The sequence below is a fragment of the Thermobia domestica genome, chromosome 2 (assembly GCF_964235325.1).
Source record: "Thermobia domestica chromosome 2, izTheDome1.hap1.1, whole genome shotgun sequence".
Classification (NCBI taxonomy): domain Eukaryota; kingdom Metazoa; phylum Arthropoda; class Insecta; order Zygentoma; family Lepismatidae; genus Thermobia; species Thermobia domestica.
Window position 1 is genome coordinate 122,803,316 of NC_137455.1, and position 22,188 is coordinate 122,825,503.

Genomic DNA, 22,188 nt, shown 5'->3' on the forward strand with positions numbered 1-22,188 from the left:
GAGCTATGGTTTTATTAAGAACAAAACTGGATAAATAATAATAATAATAATAATAATAATAATAATAATAATAATAATAATAATAATAATAATAATGCATTAGAATGGTATACAGAAGTCTTGCTGGAAATATATTATTACTATTATTATTACTAATGAAGATTTGAGAATTCAATCCTGCACATGAAATCACAGAAGACAAAAGTCACGCTAGATGATTAATACGCTAGATTGAGAGGGTGTAAAGTATGCAGTGTTTACGAAGGGGATGCAATGTAAACAAGGTTTAAAACCACTGCTCTAATACAACCAATCAAACAAGATCTTTGGACCATCACTATACAAACATCATGATCATTACTGCCTTAGTAACTGATCATAAACGTTCTAATACAGGCCAACAAAAAAATAACACATTACATATACGTCTGAGAGATTATCCTTATCTGACTTATTGATTTATTAATGTCCTTGAACGAATGTTTTATTACATCAATGCGATAACAAATATGGATTTTAATATTTTTCACTGATAATTAAATTCCTATCTTGCTGGAAATGAAAAGCAAGACTGATTATTAGAGGAACCCAAAAGCATAAAAAGCATAATAGCTATTTACACATATGGTTGGTACCTTAAACATAGTTGTGGTTGTCTAAGGGTCCAGAAGAAACTAATTTTAAAAGCATAATAAAGCATAATTTTAGAAAATAAAGCATAAAGCATAATTTAAAAGATGTAGCACAATTCTTTAAAAAACCTCTTTAACTACAAGTTTAACATACAGTATTAATATTTTTTAAAACCAATATTTACAATGCAAAATCATTGAGAACATAATGCAACAATGAAAAGCTTATTTTTATTTCTGTAAACTTTTCGATCTAATCTTTTGACGTGGAGAAAAGAAAAAAGGAGGAGAAGAATAAAACTCCATAAACAATGAATAGTACACAAGAACTCCACACTATATTGTTATCTGTACCTCTTGAACTTGAGCACTTTCTGTACTTTTTGGTGGCATCTTTTACTTTCCCTTTCTGTATATATGCACCTCTAAGACGCACACAAGTGATTAAAAAAACTGACTCGAGTAAAGCATCTCTTTACAGTGCATTAGGTAGAAAGTTCATTCAATATGAAAGAAATTGGTTGCATAAAATATTAATAAATAGATCAAGATATTTAGAATATTTAATGTATAGTAAATATTATACATTATACACGATTAATGTAAAACAATAATTGAAATTAATAATAAAGCATAATTTGGAAAAAATAAATAATAATTAAAAAATAAAGCATAATGTGGGTTGATCTACTGATTATAGATTTTGAATAACATGAAATTTTACAGCACTTTTAATAGAGTTGTATACTTGAAAGTGTACCCACCGTATGTAATTTTAGGTGTTCCGCATACATGATTGAATAGGGCACGGAATTTCTAAAGCAAAGTTTCAAGTGAAATGCAGAAGCGAAGATCACCTTTCGTTCTAAATATTATCTCTTAACAGGTTCCATTTGTTAGGAGCACCTTCACCCATTCCCTTTTGCTCTTTCTATCCTTTCATCTCAGCAGGGCTAGTTTGTCCACTTTCTCCAGCTGGGAAGCAATGGCCTAGTTGGGTTCATCTTCCGTGCTTCTCTTGGCTTTAGACGCTACGCGCTAATCACAATTTATCCCTCTTTCATTGTTTAGAGCTTTAACAAGTAAGAGTGTCAAAGTGTACACCACAAGGAGGAGTTTGGTTTGACACTATACACAATGTAAAAATTGAAGTTTGAATTTTGCATTTCCTCTCATGCTCCATTCTCCACTCAAGAACTTTATTAAGATGAATGAATATTTGAAAATACAAAATATTTGAGTGTAAACTTGTCGAACAGAAAGTCATTTAGTTTAATCTTAGCGTTGTATTCCGCAAACAGATTAGTATTTTGAATGAGAATTATACTAACCTGCTAATCTCAACAGCACTGCTAGTAGTCTATCGAGTAAGGATAATATCCATTACTATTCCCCATAGGAATACATGGTAAACTGATTCTTGATTTTTCATATCTTGGGATCAACTGGATAGATTACCACCGTTGACAAACTCGATTACTAACTTCTGACCCACTAGATCTTGGCCAAAATGGATATATATTCATCAAAGAGTTCTTAAGATGTTGTGTCTCCTGGGTGGATATACGGATGAACACAGCAAATATATAAAGTAGTTTCTGGTAAACCAAACTCCTAAATAAACAATGCGCAGTAGTTCATTATCATCGCTCTATTATGACCATGGTTCTATACGATTCTTTCTTTAGAAAAAATAAAAAGCCTTCTAGATTTGACAATGGAATAAAGGAAAATACTGCAGTTAAATTCACTTTTTGAATTTATATTTATTTATTTCTTCGTATATATAGAACAACACGCTTAGATATCAACAATCTTTAAGTGTTCAATACTTATGAAACCCTTTAGAATGATTTTTGCTCTAAAGCCTTTAAGAAAAGAAATATTGTTTCTAGGATCTGTTACTGGTAGTTTATAATTAATTACAATTATGATTTTGATAAATTTCCAGGAATTAATTCAATTCATGTTTAACTTTAAATACTGTACGTTATTTCAGAATAAATAAAAAAATTTCAGGAACTACCACCCATTCAATATGAAATATAATAACAACGGAGCAGCATACTGCTTTCAAGAAATAAACGGTATATGTGATACTATAGAACAAAAAGAGAGATCAACATCATACAGCCATTTCAATTTTTTTCATAAGTTTAATATTGTTACTACAGCCTATTACTAAATTCTTTATAAAACTATATTATTTAGTAGTCAGCTTATGGTATTGATTGAAGTGCCACAAATGTAGATAAATATGTGAGTACTAGAATAAAAAGTAGCATTTCATCATTACATGCAAGGTGTCATAATTATAAATTTACCTGAAATTAATGAAAAGGACTATTAGATAAATCTCCTTCTCTTAGTTATTTTGATCAATGATAAAGTCAAAGTTCGACCACTCTGTTGAAAAGTAATCTCGTGTGTGTATATACTAACTTTGATTAAATTTCAGGAACGTTTTGTTTGTTTATTAAAGTTTACAGCCCTTTTTCAGCACCGAGGTCATGTGAGATATGGGCATACAGTTGTAATCCGAACCACTGTAATGAGTTCAGTGCTCTCCAGGAGCCACAAGGAATCGATCCCAGGACCACATACGCCAAAGGCGAGCGCGCTAGAAACTAGGCCAGCAGAGAGGGCCTGCTGTTTGTTTTGTTTAACATCCTATGGTTATCTCCCATATGACTAAAGCCAACTTTATCAGTACGTACGGATGATATAGTAAATGTCGGATTACATAGGAACCTGAGACAACCAACGTAGCACAAGGTATATGTCCAACAAAATCTCACATGCAGATACCGCTGCAACACCTTGGAGAACGACTTGCAGTGGTCAAGTTACAGCAACAAACGACACCACACAAGAAGCTTTCCATCTTTCAGATCCCAGGGTATCACTTATACCTTCAAAGGTCATCCGCGATATTACCGTTCTAAGGTTACATTGTCTGGATAATAAAATACGTATCTTAGAGCATAACAGTTCTTTTCTTCCTCTTCATCCTTTTAAACTAAATTCTTCTCACGTTTTGTCCACTCGAGACCTAATGAAACACAAATGAGAACGTGACTTAAAAATTCATTCTTCTTGTAGCTCAGTGATGGGAAACATAAACATTAGACATTATTTTTTTTTTTTTTTACTCTGAACATCATTTTTTTAAGTGACCATCTGTGTATCTTGTAAAGGCTTAATGCCATGTTCTTTGTTGAAGTTCCGTTCACTTAGCAGTCGAATTCATTGTGCTCAATGAATTGAAACAACTCGTCTGGCCACAAACACGAGTTCATCCAGCCACCTACATAATTTGTGTTGCGAGCAGCCAACATCCTCCTTACTTGGATAAGACCAGGTATCCAATGTGTTCCTCTCTTTCTTTCTTCGAGATCAAAGACTTCTCTTTATAAGTTCAAGCTTCAAGCGTTGATTTGTAATTCAAGACGGGTTCGCTTCCTCCCAGCCAGGAAAACATTTATAAGCAACACAACATAACTGGAACCTTCCTACACACTACTATAAACTAACTGTTCTTAAGCAAAAGTTAACAATCAGCTAATGATGACTTTCCATTTATGAATAAAAGATTTGTAAAAAGAATTTAAAAAATAAAATAACTTTCGGGTACCGTGATTGCCAAGTTCATGGATACTGTCACGTTTCATGTGGTAATACATATAAGACGAAAATGTTAGGTTTATGTTTCGTCCGCATCATTTCGAATTATCTTTTTCTACTTCCCACAAAGTGTTCCGTAATGTACTTAAAAGCTTCGCTGAGGCAAAAAATACGACAATGATTTATATTTTACTTCGCTGGAAGGTAGTTGGTTAAGGAATTCAGTGCCAACGAACTATTTGAAATAATGCCTTGGAAATACGAGTGTGTTCCCGTATGATAATGATTACCAGGCCTACATTTGGTGTGAATGTTTCTGGTGTTCGACACTCGGTGTTGATCCAGATTTGTATGACAGTTAAAAAGTTACTTCAGAAGCAGCAAATTCCAATCTAGAACATTTGAAATAAGAGTCGTATACACATCATTAACCCTTACATATTAAAACCAAACAAGACTCTCTCCTCAAGGGAAAAAGAATGAAACAAAGTACGAAGCTATCCAATCAAACATAGTACCAACTACTACAATTACTTGACGAATAAATTCATAACCGTTTTGGGGCCAGTGTAAATCTCTTCCAAGAACGCTAATTATTTTTTTTTTTTTTAATTTTTCAAAATATACTTTTCACTTTCAAGTAGAAAAGAGAAAAGCGGGATGAAAAAATTAAATCTTCAGCTTTACGCCCCATGGCATGTCCTGTAAACTAAAAAGAGACAGATGATTTATAGAAACGAATGATTATGAAGGGAAAAAATAAATATTGGACTTTAACGTTTCACGTTTATGCTAGAAGACTAAAGAAGAAGGTGATGAATGACAATAAGAAAAAAAAATCTTTAAGTTTTACGTCCCACGGTTATGCCGGTTAGACTAAAGGAGACGGTGATTATGAGAGATGAGTGAAATGGTGGAATGAAGAAAGTGGGAGGAAACGGGAGAACCCCGAGAAAACCCACGAGCACGGTGTTTTCCACCACAAAGTTCACTTGGCGGGGGCTGGGATCGAACCCGAGACCCCAAGCACCAGAGGTGAACGCTCTACCACTGAGCCACCGCGCCCCCGAATGACAATAAGGAAATTGATGAAACGGCGAGAGAACTAGAAAACTCACGCACACTGTGTGATACTCACACTCACAACAAAGCTCACGTAACACAGGCCGGGATCGAACCAGGGACTCCAAACAACATAGGTGAGCGCTCTACTACTGAACTACACGGCCATCAATTATGAAATTATTGGTGGAATGAGAATGTGGGAAGTAACGGAAACAATTTGATAAAACCCATGGACACGATGTTGTATACCACAAACTCATATGGTCTAGAATCAAACCAGAGGCCCCTCGCACCAGTGGTGAGCGCTCTATCATTAATCCACTGTTCCCCCCAAAAGCGTCATTAATCATTACCACACTAGTGCGAAAGTTGAACCCCACACTACATTTCCTATAAATTCAAGAGAGATTCTCCATTCAGCAGAAACAGACACAATCTCCTTTCAATTTTTCCAATCTCCATTTTCTCCCCACAGCAAGCCTTCATTCTCAACGAAAACAATAGTCAGTATGCAGTGGAAGTGTTCGCTCTAACTTTATATATTATCTATTTTGCACCAGTAGTATCTAAAGGCCTACTTTTTATCCAGCATGTTGACCTTTGATGTAGAAAAATAGTGTCACGGAAGGTCAATTGATTTGAAATTTAAATATTGGACTTGTTATGTATCATTCCAACGACACAAAACACTGCTTCCCATTACATATGCTCACAGAACGCAGTCATTGGCCTTGCAAAATCGCATTATATAAAAGAGAAAAATTACAATTATACAAACATTATGGATGTGTTTATAGGTCCATGATAAATGGTAATTCTATTCTGTTGTTGTCCACATACGTTACATTCCTGAATGAATAATTAATTAGTTTACTTTAATATGTTATGTTATAAATTGCAACATCCATAGTCGTTATTACCTGTATACCGTATACAGTATTAAACATAGGGTTATCGTACGTTCATTTTACCCTGACATGTTCTCTTTTTCGGACCCTAAAATGGTCTGGGCGAATTTTTAGGAAAATACGGAAATGTGGAGGAGGGGCATACCGACAATTGCTTTAATATACAGTATTTACGCTTTCTATTTTTTATTTATTGCTTATTTAAAGTGTTGTTTTATTTAAAGTGTACTAATGTTGATTAATTCTCCTTTTCTTGAACAAACTCAGCTCTCCCGCTGGTTCTTGGTTAGCAAGTTCGCCTTTGGTTCACGCCCAAGGTCGGAAATTCGATTCCCGGTAGGAAAGCCTTGAAATTTAAAGGTATCACTGTGAATCGGATTCCACCTTAAACTGCAGGTTTACACCGCGGTGCTGAAGAGATACTGAACTTCGAAAAGCCAATTTAATAGACTTTTTCATATTTCCGTATATTATAATGTATAAATCATATTTTTTCACTATGCTATTAAGACCTTTGTCTAGTAATATTAATCTTTGTGAAATCAAACAATGCCCTCTTTTCAAAGCATGTCATGTGACCCTAGACATGTTTAAAAATTGTCTAAAGTAATCTGTCAGTAAACATAAAGGAAAGGGCCTTATGCAGAATCGTTCTGACGCGTGATTAGTGCCATACTAAAGACTTCGACTAACATGTTTCCTGCAGTAGTCAGATCTTTAGTATGACGCTAATCATACGTCAGAACGACTCTGCATAAGGCGGAAAAAATCTAGTATGCCTTCTTCGTGGCTAGCGACTACTTCTGATCATGGGCGTCTCTGGTGGGGAGACAAGGGAGACGCGTCCCCCCAATATTTTGAAGTACAAAATATTCAATATTTTATTCTAATTTAATTTATTTACTAACGACAGAATAACATATAAATAATAGTCTAATGATTATATTTATTTGGAATGTAATATTCAGGCTGTGAAACCATTATAACAGTTCTTGATATACCTCAGGGGGTAAGTGAAGGTAAGCAGAATGGTGACAAATGGAATCGAAGATAATAAACAGGTTGGGCTAGGTAGAAAGATTTAAATCACTTTCTTTGATGCCCCCCCCCCCTCTAATTTTACATGCCAGAGACGCCAGTGCTTCTAATGAGTCCAATGACCATACGAGCAAAAGCAACTTGACTTGTAAGTGAGTAAAATATCATAACACTGCTCAAAAGTAGTTTCTACGTCCGTATACTCATTGGACATGCTAAAGTTTAGGTACATTTTGATCATTCTTAGGGTAGTCCTTATTAACTACTGTTAGGATGCGTTCTATACAAGTTTTGTTCACTGGTGGAACACTTCACAATATCTTCACGATATTTTTAGATATGTTAAATAAATGACCAAAACTCGTTTCTAACAATGTCCAAAGGCTGTAATTATTTTTTCCAGTGAACATACAGGAGTCTGATATTACACAAATCGAAAAATAATTATTTAGTTGACTCTTCATTACATACATTTCATAATTCATTTAACAATAAATATACGGTAATTAATCTCAGCGGTACGAACTCCCAAAACGCAGTCCCTCCAAATTTAGCACCCCCCCCCAAAAAAATAGCATAGAAGGCCGGAGTTCGTAATGACAAAAGCAAAATAGCCTGTGTGCTTTGTAGAATAGATTTTATTCAATATAGCGTTCTTAAAAGCATTATGATATAATTAAAGTTAGATTGTACTATTTTCAATTTAAAATTGTCTTGTCTCTCCTCCCCCCCCCCAAAAAAAAATCTTACGGGTGCAATCTGTACCCTAAACTCCACCTGCGTGTATTTGTGATTGACTTAGCATTTATTTACAATGGTTTTATGCTATGCATAATTTATACTCTAATGCATATCAATACACAATTTACTTCCTTTATGAATAAATCTTACAGTATGGACTTTGTTAAACAAGTAACGGTATTTTCATATATTTAAATAGTACCAGCCATACTTTAAAGAATTATCATTAAAACACATAAAATCGTTCATCCATTTGAAGCAAAGAAAATTTCCATATGAATCATTACCGACATTTTTGATGACATTAACCACATTATTTTTTTTTTTATATATAGAACACGTACTCTTACGAACTCATTCATAATGGCATTTGTAATAACTTTGTCCTTTATACCTTCATGATTTTGAGTTAAAAGGTAAACAAGAATATTCACTACGTTACGTATAATACACAATAAGATGACTACATTGAGCCATCGCGACTCCATTTGAAATTTAACGAGGATTGGAAAGGCTCGTGCGTATACTGTGTTATTTTTTTTTTCGTTCTTTTTAAAACCCTTTTAGAAAGCATGTGGCTAAAAATGGTTTATAAAAAGATTTTTAAAATAAAAAAAACGAACAGAATGCAGTCCTTACACAAAATAGAAGTATACAATATGTGTACGAGCCTCTCCAATCCTTGATAAATATAAATCCAACAATAAAATGAATAGTCTATGCAGGCACGTAGCCAGGGGTCCGCCCCCCCCCCCCTTCGGAACTAGAAATGGAAAAAATTAAGGAAGGATGAAATAAAATGAAACGAGCAAAAGAAGGATCAGCGTTAAAAATAAAAAGCTATAGCAAGCTTTCGGTTACTCTTTCTTTTGAGGAGATTTATATTACTTGCAATACATTGTGGCGAGGTGAGCGAGATACCGGTAACCTGGAATAGTCAGGAAATTTGAAATTTCTAGAAAAGTTACGGAATTCTCAGAATTTCTGCTACTAGTTAGGGATATTTCAAGCTTCCGAAAGCATAGTGCCGTTGTGTAACAACGTGGACATTTTTTATCATAATTTTCGTCATCTCATCCTTGCAGTATCAAACATGTTATTTCAAAAACAATTTTCTACTGCTCCTTTAACCTGTCATTTGGAACCGACAGTAGTTGACGGAATAATAAAAACAAAAATTATGTGGAAAAAAGTTGTTAACAGTTGATTCAACAGAGAAAGGAACACAGATATTGTAAAATATTTTACAAGACATTATTGAGTATGTACTTTTAATAATAGTTGAGCTCATAATGAAAGGAAAATTGTTATATTTGAATAAAGAGAGGAAGGACGTAAATATTGTAAAATCTTTTTCAATACGTTTTTTATTATTTAACTCGAGATTTCTTCATAGTTTGTTATTAAAGTACTTACCAACATATCCTCATTTTATTGTCCTAATTAACCAATACTTGTTAATAGTAAAGTAGTTTAGATTGATCGAGCTTTTGGGTTTTCAGAATTTCATATCCCCCCCGCCCCGCTCTCCGGTTACGAAATACTGGCTAAACGAACCAATATATGTTATAGTAAAATAGTTTAGAATGATCTAACCCCTGGTGTGATGACCACAGTATTTCATGTCACGGACCCCCCCCTTCACGAAATCCTGGCTACGTGCCTGGTCTATGTGAATAGTTGGTTGAACAAGGGAGTTAAATTAGAATCACCCCCAATTTTGTTTAATAACACAACAAACATGTTACTGTTGTGTTATTAAACACAACATTCCACGTAGATATTTAACAGTGAGCAATATAATTATTCCTCAGAAGTTAAATTTCTTATATGGACAAGGACTCATCCAGGCCAACAACAACATGTATAGTGTAAAAGAATCCGTGGTTTCTAATACATAATCTAACTGAATGTAATTATTTATTAAATGTTTGTTTACAAATATGTTATTGATTAATTTAGGTGTTTTTGTTTTTGTTTGGACACATGAGAACAAGGTCAAATAAGAAAAAAATATTAGAATTTATTGTTTTCACTTTGTAATTGATAATAAGTTTAGAATACCTTTCTATAGCTATTTTAAATTTGAACACAAACTTTCCTGTGCTCACAAAACAAAACCGAATGATTCTATCATTATTGGTTCTCGAATTATTCAAATTTCTTATTGGTATATATATGTATATAAAGACTAATTTCAGTATTTACTTTATTCTGAATTAATCAATTTTGTATTTCAAACACATATATCTAGTCTTGTTCAGAAAACAATAACACCTTCTTTTCATTTAAACGCCTCTACACCATGGTTTGATGCATATGTAGCCAAGAAAAGTTACAAAGATCAACGTTTATATGCCTTTGGTACAATTTAACCTTATAATAAAGAACTTAAGAAAAACTGATGTCCAAGCCATAGGTTCGAGAGTTGTTTTTGTTAATATATTTGATAGTACATTTTGAGAAAAAAGTCCTGATACGCCTGGTTATAATTTAAAAGCGGATGGTGAGAATGGGGCCGTATCTTGGAAAATGGTAATGGATTGTTGTTTGTTTCTTGGAGTTTAGTGTCTCTTTCCAGCACTGAAGTTATATGAGACATGGACCTATATCTTGTTAGAATCCAAACAATTGTAATACGTTCAATGCTCTTCCATCGGGAATCGACCTCGGAACCACGAGTGTTAACGGAAAGGGATCGCACCCGGTAAGATGTAGTATCGTCATGATGACATCTTGAAGTGCTTCGGTTCAAGTTCAAAGTTATAAATAGGTTGAGTGCCGTGTGATAGATTTATAGGGTAGTTTTCACCACAAACACAAATATGAAGTTATTCCTGAGGTAACTTCGTTTATGTCAGAGTTGAGGAAATGCAGGAGTATTCTGCTGTCTTGCTTTCAGGTGGTGCAGCATGACACTGTCACTGTAGGAACACATTAAGGCTGTAACGAAGAGTGGTAGGCGCAGCACTTGAGTGACCAATCTCAATGCTAAACTCCAACCAACCAATCTCTTACCTTTATGCAAGATATGACCTGGAACCCCCTCGTGGCTAAGCGGTTAGAGTACGCGCCTTTGGCGTGGGAGACCCGGGTTCAATTCCCGGCGGGGGCTCATGTGGTTCGGATTCCACGTTAATCAGTAGATCCACGTCTCATATAGCCTTGCTGCTGAAAGGGACGCTAAACTAAAATCAACTCAACCAAGATATGGACTCATTCAATCCAGCGATTCTGGAAGTGGCAGAATATATCAAGATTTTTGCCTCAGCCCGTACCTTGGACGTAGCCTAGTCCTACAATTATCTGTCAAAATACGAATAATGATTTTTTTTTTCAATTTTAGCCAATAAGCTTAGGAATTATATATTCCACATAATTTTCACGGAAATACCTGTAATTAAACAAACTCATTTTTTTACTGCCTTCTTCGAGAAGAAATGCACTATTTAAATTGTTTTTATCTAGAAAATTGCTACAATAAAAGAGATATCATTAAGGAAATATCAAAAAGCTTAAAATGCAACAAGCAAAATTCATATAGAACTTCGGAGGGAAACAAATATATTTGCAGGTCACTATATGATTATCTGGTTAAGATGACAGAATTGCATCCCTATGTTTCCTTTTTTACTCACTTAACTGATACAGTTTACTCGTGCAACAAAATTTCCCATGAGACCCCTCGTGTCTGTGTAGATAATGTACGCCCTTTGGCGTGGGACATTAAGCTGTAAACTCACGTCTCATATAGCCTCGCTGCTGAACGGGACTCTAGACTCAAATTAAAATTTCCAATCCAAGGATATAAAGCAAGATCCTTAACTTAGATAGTGCAGTGCTCAGTTCTGCAGTGCTCATATCTAAGACCTAGATTGGAGTCGAACCATAGAGATTATTGTATATGAGCTACGTATGTGTGCCTAACGCTGAACGTAGGACTCACCAAATCACATGGTTTCCACTGGGAATCGAGCCTACCTCGACTGTACAAAAGGCGAAAATGTTAACAATATACCACAAAGCGCTGAGAGTTTGAAATTAGGGAAAACAGTAGGGCTATACTTTGCTTGCATGGTTCTGGCATGACAAACATGTACGGTGTTCAGGCAGAATTCTCAGTTATAGTCGGGAACCATTAAGAAAAAAACTTCTCCGAAGACCAAGGAGATGGGAGGAAAATAGAAAGCAGGAACTTTCAGATTAGATAACAACAGCTGTGATTGGAATGGCTTTTCAAGAATTTAATAGCGAGAAATTTTCGCGGCGATAAATCTTTGATTCATTAATTCATATAGTTAGTTCTGTTTTAGGTAGCAATAATAATAATAATAATAATAATAATAATAATAATAATAATAATAATAATAATAATAATAATAATAATAATAATAATAATAATAATATAACTGCAGTCAGTGCGTAATTCAATGTCTATGTGATGAAATATTTTTGTTAGTATTCATGCAATATCCTATACAGCAATGAGGGGGAGCGGTGGCTCAGTGGTAGAGTGTTCACCTCCGGTGCTTGTGGTCCGTGGTTCGATCCCAGCTCGCGCCGTGTGACTTTGTGATAGACAAACACTGTGCTTGTGGGTTTTCTCGGGGTTCTCGTTTCCTCCCACTTTCTTCATTCCACCATTTCATTCATTTCTTATAATCACCGTCTCCTTACCGGCATAATCATGGGGCGTAAAACTGAAAAATTTCATTTCCTATACAGCAATGGTTCTCAACGTGGGCGTTAACGCCCCCTAAGGCGTTCTCGTTTCCAAAAGGGGCACTGGAACAAAAACGGGCGATTGGTGGTGATAGACTGTTTGAGATTCCATATCACTTTTATCTTGCACGAAAGCCATTATGTATTTCGTAAATTATCAAAACTTCAAGGCATTTTTACAAATAATAATAATAATAATAATAATAACTGGTTGATTGTAATAAACATTTAGAGTCCTTTTTTTAAAAGTCGGTCAAGAAACGATCAATGGTTCTTTTCTCTTGAAAAGTGAGGGCAAATGTTTTTTTAAAAAAATAAACGAAACATTTGGATCTTTTGGATAAAAATGTAAGGTAAAGAATAATGTAAGACAAATTATAGACACAAAATTTCCTTTCACTTCATGTGTTACATATATGTAGCCTTTTGCTGATTCTTAGAGTGTTTCGTCCAAATTTTAAGTTCAGCGTTAAGTGGACGGGTGGATTGGGTTAGGATGACGGGGGCGCTAGGCTTGAAAAGATTGTGGATCACTTCTATAGAGTATTTTTTTAAGTAAGAAATTCAAGTAAGATTTAAGTAAGAATTTAAGTAAGTAAGAAATAATTTTACTCTTCTCATTACTTTTTCCTCATTTTTTCCTTTACAAAATTACTATCAAACTATTGCAAATTTAGCAATGAGAAATAAAATTACTCTCCCCGACTTTCTGTTTACTCCAAAATACAATAAACCAAATCTAAAATTTTAATCTACTACTGCCATAAGTGCTGTTGGAAGTTTATCTACCAGTAAATGACAGCACATTATGGATTCAGACGGGGGTTCTGGTGTCTCAGTGGTAGTGCGCTCACCTCTGGCGCGTGGAGTCCCGGTTCAATACCAGTTCCCGCAAGTAGGCTTTATGATGAACAAACATTGTATGCATGTATTTTCTTGGGGTTCTCAGATTCCTTCCCCACTTCATCCCATCATGATCATGCATCACTGTCTCCCTTAACCCTCGGTGCATAATCGTGAGACGTAAAAGCAAAGAAAGAAAAAAAAGCAGACTCGGGCAAAGACTTTTTCCAAAATAAGCAATATTGCTCGAAACTTTGGCAACTACAACCCGTCGTACTTTCCAAGTACTAGACTATGTGGTTTAATATTATATTCGAATAATTTTAAAGATTTATATTCTCAAAAAATTGGGAGTGTAGACTTTCGATTGTAAATACACCACGTTTAGTTTGATTTTAGTTAAATATTGTATAAATATTATATTTATAGCAATTAAAATCAACTTTCACAGATTATTCAATAGTCTAAGTAAGTAATCATTTCGTAAAGGGATTTCCGTCACTATTATTACAATTTAGAGACGAAAATGTCAACAATCCTTCAAGACCACTTTGTTACTTGTGTAAACAATAATAATACAACAAATAAAGACAAAATTTGCACTAAGTATACTCACGTTTTGAAGGTTGATGTTGTCACACTAAAATACTGGTAAACGTGTATTTTAATCGAATTTGTTTTGTAACCGGTAGGATCACTCACGCTGCTTCACAACTTTTGTTAACCAAGCACTACCTTCCTCCGACACGATTCTCTTTTGGACTGACTGAAGCAGGCTCGCGCCGCGGCCTCCTTGCTCAGGTGGCTGTGAATCACAGTGTTGCCACAGTTACCATAACATTCACGAATGCACACATTCACCGATCATAACACATTTGATTGCGAAGATCTTGTCATTACGTCATTAGTGGAGGTAAGCGTTCACTTCACCCTCAGAATCACCACGGCCATTTGTTGCGTTTCATGGTGTGCGTGCGTGTGTGTGTGTGTGTGTGTGTGTGAAGTATACACATACAGGTGGTTGCCGAAGGTATAGGCATAGGAAATACTGTGAAGCGTAAAAGAAAATAAACTTTCTTGTCTCATACCTCAAATCAATTCTAGGTGGTTATTTATTTATTTAAGTTTATGGGAACACGATGCTTTTCTGCCGAGGTTTCCTTCCCTCATGCTCCAGGTTGCACCCCTAAATTCTCTCGATAGTTCCCCCTTCTGACTTCCAGTACCCTCACCCACGGGTATGAAAGTAATGAAAATATGTCGTTCTAGTTTAAATCAGAGGTAAAAGTGTATCAGAAAAGGTAGGAAGGAGGACGGTAGGTAGCGGCATGACGTCACGCCGTCCCCCTGCCTATTTTTGCCCATTGTAATTTTTTAGGAACTGGGGGACGCCGTACAAATTTTTTCGAGGTCGGGAGATAGTGATGGTATCCCCCTGCATTCCCCTCACTTTTCCACCTGCTTTAAATTATAGACATATAGGATGACCAGAAATATTTTAACCAAAGAGAGTATATTGATGTAGATCAACAGGAAGATGGAAACACTAATATCTTCATAACTAGAGAGTGTGTTAAATCAGAAAGAAAAAAAGTTCGAGTTTATTAATTGCTGGCCTACGCCTAGGTGCGGAGGGAAATATCAAGCCACCGCTTCCGTTAAGAGGATTTATTAATTGAAATCACTAAAAACAATTGGTTTAATGTCAAATCATTTTGGCATAGCACAGAAAAATATTATAAAACAATGATTTGGACGTAAAAAAAAGAGCATAGAGATTTGAACCTCCAAATGAATATATTACTCGTAAAAAGCGTATTTCTTTCTACGTAGGGTTGCGAGACGTCCCGGTTTTCCGGGCCAGTCCCGGTTTTCAATTTAAAAATAATTGTCCCGAAAAAAGGCTTTCGGGACGCCTGTTTGTCCCGGTTTTCATTCTTCAGATTGAAAATACTTCAACCTTCAAGAACTAGTATGTCTCCAGCTGCCCCCGCAACCCCCGCAGTGCGGGGGGGCGAGGTATACGGGGCCCCGAAGTCTTGCGATGAATAAAGATTTAAAGAAGTAGAACTTCAACCTTACTTCTGTCGGCTTTACAACTAGGGCCCCTTCTCTATACTTTGCGGGGGGGGGGCGCAAAAGTGTGCTACGCTACTGGTCTCACCTAAAAACGGAAGGTTTTCGAAAGATTTGCGTAGCTAATTAATTTTACTAAATAAACAAATGAGGAGTTTGAAAATCACATTCATTCTTTCGTCCTATGAGTTGTTTAGCTTCATGGTGAAAGAAAAAAAAATAAAAAATATTCAAGAGGTAGCATATACCTGTATTATGGCAATAATATCTTGAACATCACTTTCAATTAAAAAAAAAAAACCGTCTTTTTTTCGGTGACAGGCTTTAACTAGTAGTAATTTTATACTCTAATCGGGAGCGCACAACTGCTTCATTGTTGAAACTTTAATCATTGCTTTAATCACTTATTACTGCTCTCAGTCTCTGCATATTAACCGCAATTAAACTGTCTATATCATCTTGTCTTCCGTTTTCTGAGGCACAATTTTACAATCAAGCGTTTTATCCACTCCAGTGGTTATACTATACAATAGCTTTGCAAGTGAAGTGAAGTTAATTGAATTTCTTTGTCGGTGTAGAGTAGAGTGAAGTCAACGTTCTTGTTTCACATTGCTGGAGTCCGGTGTATAAAGTGTTTTCATCATATCCAAGCGCAAGTATTCTTTTCAGGATAAATATTTAATGAAATGGTCATTTATAAAACGAGGAAGAAATGGCCATGAAGTGGAGTGTAAAATGTATAAGTGTTACATTAATATATTTTTTCTTGCTAAATGCTAAATTTGTATTTCTTTTAGAGTAGTGTTTCTGGCTCAGGCGATGACGCGACAAAGAAAAAAGTATCTCTTCAATCATAAATGGGAGGGTGTGTCGTATATGGTGCCATATTTAGTACGTTAAACACAACAAATCGAAATTCGAAATAAGGGACGCCAGGCAGGTCTTCTTATGTTACCTTTTCACATTCTTTATAATCCCTTGTGGGGCTTCATTTGCGTTAACTGTGTATAGAATGAACTGGAAAATTGTGAATAGTAACCTGGAAAAAGCAGGTAATTATGATAATTGATTCTGCCCAAATGAGTAGGAACCTTATATTAGAGACCTGCATGGGCCGGACTCGGCCCGAAGCCCGGCCCGGCTCGCGGGCCGACTGTTATTTCTTTGGGCTGGGACGGTCTTGGGCGGGCCGACACTGATTTCTCTTCAGGTCGGGCCGGGCTGGGGGCGATTAATTGCAATTATTTAATAATTATTGACTTTCGTTAAACGATAATTAGAATAAAGGCAAACATTGAATAGGTGTGCCCGTGAAAAATGTTACAAAATGAAACTTTTAAAATTTATCAGGCCCGAGCCGGGCTTGGGCCAAGAATTTAAAAAAAAACTTATCGGGCCGGGCCGGGCTTGGGCCGAAAATCTCCAAATTTTTTTCGGGCCAGGGCGGGCCGGGCCTAGGTACATTCGGGCTGGATTGGGCTCGGGCCGAAAAATTCGGACCGTGCAGGTCTCTACCCTTATATGTAGCCTAAGATTAGTGTCCTGTTTTTTTCGTTTACAAAATCTGGCAACCCTATTTCTACTTCTGGTCACCCTATTCATGCAACTTTATATTAATATTTCAGCTAATTTTCTTTACCCCTAAAACTTTATTGTGTCATGCAGTGGGCACGAGCTCTCTCGTGGGTATATGAATAGCGTACACGTCTTTGATGCAGGAGACCCAGGTTCGATTTCCAGTAAGAGTTCATGTGGATTGAATTCTATATTAAGCTGTACGTTCACATCTCATATAGCCTCACTGCTGAAAGGAACGCTAGACTCCAATCTAAAAAAATAAATAAAAAAAACAGGAAGTAATAAAAATCCACTATAAATTCCAGTTTCAATATTGACCTATACAAAGTAAAGACGACAGGAGATAGTAAGAAGCTGCTTTTTGGAATCGATTTAGTGTTCAAAGAATAAATGTCATTTTCTCTGTTAAGTCTCCATTGAAACCGGAAGTGGCAGAAATCAACCATTTCCAGTTTTAATATTGATTGCTTTAAAGAGTAAAAACGATAATAGATAACAAGAAGTTTTTTTTTTTCAATTAATTGTTTCAAGAATATATTCCAACCCAACTTTCGTCTCTCTACTAAACTCTGAAGTCGTAAAAATCTACTACTAGTTCGGGTTTCAATATTAAGTGAGAAAATGTTATGCAAATGGTAAATTTTAAATTTAATAAAAATCGGGTGTCATGGCAACACTAATGCTTTTGCGTGGTTAATGCAGGGTGAGAGAAAGTGCACTTTTTAATTGTTAAAAAATTAGTGTTTCAATTTTCACATTGTGGACACTGTGAGAAACCAAACTCCTTTACGTGATTAACACTGTGACGCTGCTACTTGTTCAGACTATTTTTTTTAAAGATTTTTTTCAAATACATTATTTATTACGTAGGGATCAAATTAATAGTTGAAAAATGTTTAAAATACATTGCGAAATTTATATTATAAAAATGTATTACCTTTAAGGCGACATTTTCACTTTTTATCGTGCTTTACTTATCTGCACTACTTATAGTATAAGAAGCAGAAACTCTCCTATATAGTCTAATTACACAAGGGGTGGCCACAAGAAGAGTCATTCATAAGGCATTTAAACCATTAAAAACAAGAATTTTGAATATTTAAAACGTATATTTCTAATTTACACACAAAAACAATACTTCTAATCAAGGCCATAGACAATAATTGGAAACCAAAATACTGTGAGAGTTTAAAAATAATGTTACTTCAGTGGGACACATATCAATATTAAGAGATGCATCATGGAATGGACATCCCTGATTACCACGCTATTCCTTAGCTCTGCAAATTGTATTACATTTGGATCGGATTGATTCAGTATTGACTCTTAAGCAAAGCCACAGCGGTAATAACTTAAAGGATATCACTACAAGCTAAGGAAAGAAAAGGTTCTACTGTTTCTATCTAGTTTTCTTTCTTTAGATTGTAGAGATAAAATTTAAATTTTAGCGACGTGACTTCTCTCAAGATCCGCCACTAGATGATTTCTAGCACTAACGCTATATGATATAGGATCTACTGTATAAAGTGGAGTCCGATTCACATTTGGGCACGGCAGGGCACCCCCCCCCCCCTTCGTTGTAAATATACATTACCTAATCTACAGTGAGTTTTGCAAAATCAATAGTTTAAGTCAATTTTCTGAAGGTTGAAGGAAAATAATTCATTGAGAGCAGACACTTAGCATTTCCAAAGGAATTCCTCATTCACATCAAAAATGCCTAAAGACATTTTTTAAAAACTCGAATTTAATTCAAATGTATTGGTAGTTATTTGTGCACCTCCTTCCTCAGAGAATCCTGGATCCGGCCCTGTGTGAACCACGTATTTTCTTAGCAGCGATTGTATATACAGTACGTATAGCACAATTTAGTTCTCATTCATAAGTTCATTACACTACCTTGCTTAAGAGCAATACTACTTATTGCTAGTGTAAGATGGGAATTACTGAAAAGTGCTGATGAACACAGAAAAGTTATATTTATTTAAGACGTTTAATGCTATACTATTCAGAAGATATTTTCGCTGAATAGTTTCTTTTCTAAATTGTATATGAACATATATCAAATTCTTAATGCTTGCATAATGATGTCAAATAGCATTAAGAAAATTGATCGCTCTCATTTTTTATACTGTAGCATTTAAATTATGTTCTTCTTCTTTGTCGTTTTCATTTTATTTATTCTTAAAGACAGATGAGTTTGCTGTTCGACTTCTGTGCATGCTTTATGATTTTGTGGTGGTAATGTCTCTAACTGAACTATCTCTATTGCCTATGAAACCCGCAGGTTCAATACCACGTTCATGACTCCATCAACTTGTGTCCTTAGCCAACTCAATCCAGTTTGTACTTTATATCCACATTTCTGCAAGATCCAAGTGATGTCCCGCGAATTAATTTAAAATACGTGGTGATAAGGACGACAGATGCCGCTGAAACAGTAATCAAAATATTGCATTTTCTACTCACAAGTACACATTAGGAAATTCTTTTCATAATAAGATAATTATCGTTCAATATTAATGGGAAAGATTAACAATATTCAATGTCTGTGCCCTCATGGTTTATAACCTATTAATTTATACGAGGAACTATTTTTCTGTTTTCTCTTAAATGAAATGGAGTCTTAATGGTTTTATTTAAGTCATTTCTTTAAATCTATTCAGGGTTGGATCTATAATATGTGCAACACATGCATTTGCACGGAGCCGCAAAATCTGTCTTAATTTTAGTATTTAAAACAAATATTTCTTGTTGGAAACAGACTTCATAATGATGATAGTTACATTTACTAAGTTGCTTTTATAGTTGAATACTACATTCATAAATAATGTTTAGGTCGCATTAGTTTAAAGTCATATGGACAGTGCTAAAGCAAATGGTCAAACAAATCCCAGCATGGATTGCTTACTTGTTGTCAAATACAATAACTCAATTCTCGAACAACAGCAAACACCTGTTCCATTTAATTAGTTATCACAGTTTTGATATGAAAACTAGTCTTGTCTTTGTCACAAATAAGTTCCTTGTCGTTGAAAGTGTAAACAAAGTTTTTTAAAAGAAAAATAACTTGTAGAAGAAAAATCATGATGAAAGAGCTAGTTGCACTGGAATCGCAAACTGATGTATTGAGACTGGAGCTTGACTGTTGAATTCTAAAGAAAGGTAAGGTAAGGTGAGGATTTAGATTTCTGGGCTTTCGGCGATTGCCATCTTTCATGTGCAGATGCGTTTGCTTTATCTTTCACTAACATAATAGATTATTATTTAAAGAACAAAACAGACACAACTAGATTGTATTTGTAGTGTTTAGGCCTTCCTGAGTACGAGTGCACGTTGCCTCCCCTTCATTGTTCATGGTCGTGTAGCGTACTTAAAATCGTGGCTTTTAAAATTTATTCTTTCTAGAGAAAGAGTGGGCGGCAAATGATGTCATTGCACGGGGCGGCAAATTGCCTAGACAAGGCCCTGAATCTATTTATGTGTCACTTAATTCGTGAAAATTACATTTTGCTACATATAATTCCAATATTTAATCATCAAATTTTATATAAATTATGTTACATATATATATATACAATGCAAGTTCATTTTGAAAAAAAAAAAAGAAAAACAGGGACATTTAACTAGATTTTAAGACGAAATCAGTAAAAAAAAAAAAAAAAAACTCATTAAAACTTCCAGGTAATTTCAAAGAAAACTTAATAATAATTGTCCATATAAATCAATCGGCTTAAAAAGAAACAAAGATGGCACAGTTACTTAACACCTTTAAAGTAGTTTGTTACTACAAAGGATAGTGCACCGTAAGGAAGAAAAGGTTGAGAACCACTAATGTAGCGCCATATGCTATACATCCTTTTTAATTGATTGTGAGCCACTTCTTTCAGTAATAGCTATTTTCTACCAGCAAAATTAAAAGAACTTGGACTTTTTCTCAATTCGATGCAATTATTTCTGATTTTTCTTCTTATTATTAATGTTATATTTCTTATTACAGTACCTTTGGTAATTCAGCCACGTTACTTTCTCCAATATGTGCAAAACTCAACACCTTTTCTCTCTCCTTCCCTTTCCTTTAAAAAAAAATGTCAGTGAGAAAGAAGACTGGAAACCCCATTCCGTTGTTTATTGTCAGATTTCAATTTTTTTATTATTTCTTGAGGTAACAGACCCATTCTTTCAATTAGCAGAGGAAGAATGCCCTTGTAAGTTGTTATTCTGAGAGCAGCCACAGAAAATGGAAATAAAGAGAAAGGAGGTTAACAGGCACTTTGTACATTAGATATTCGTCACAAGATTTTTTTTTTTTTTTTTTTTAAGCAGGCGTTTACTGCAATAGAATGCTAAACAACTCTTCGAGCTATATCATCTTTTTTATTCTTATTATTATTTATTTTTAAGTACAATGCACATAGTAAGATTCAACAAAACATGTCACCGTTGCACACTGCTGCTTGTATAATGAAATGATTAAACAAGTAATCCTTCATGAATAACAAATGCCATGAAGACAATATGTAGTCGCATATTGTACGTATACGTAGGCCTATTTATTTAAAACTAAATAATACATTTGAATTTATGAATTTTAAACAGTAACTTACATTATGTCTACTTTGTGCAATGCAGACCTATAATGTTGAACTCATTTTATTTCTTAGGGCCGTGATGGCTCAGTGGTAGAGCGTTCACCTCTGGTGCATGGGATTCCGGGTTCAAACCCTGCTCCTGCCAAGTGAACTTTGTGGTGGACAATCACCGTGTGCGTGGGTTTTCTCGGGGTTCTCCCACTTTCTTCATTCCACCATTTCATTCATTTCTCATAATCACCGTCTCCTTTAGCCTAACCGGCATAACCGTGGGATTTAAAACTCAAAGATTTTATTTTCATTTTATTTCTTAGCAGGGGTAAAAGTGAATCTGAAAAGTTAGGGAAACGCATGACGTCACTCCGTCCC

General features: G+C 35.2%; 2 protein-coding genes across 8 annotated transcripts in view; one reads left to right on the forward strand and one right to left on the reverse strand.

The window, feature by feature from the left end:
• Positions 1-14,386, reverse strand: part of LOC145675209 (uncharacterized) — a 96,816-nt gene extending 82,430 nt beyond the window's left edge. Inside the window, exon 1 of the mRNA XM_081745593.1 lies at positions 14,190-14,386. The gene's annotated coding sequence lies outside the window, so the exon portion shown is untranslated. The remainder of the gene's footprint in view (positions 1-14,189) is intronic.
• dysc (whirlin protein dyschronic) overlaps positions 1-22,188 on the forward strand; it is a 708,896-nt gene that overhangs the window by 646,603 nt on the left and 40,105 nt on the right. The window lies entirely within an intron of this gene.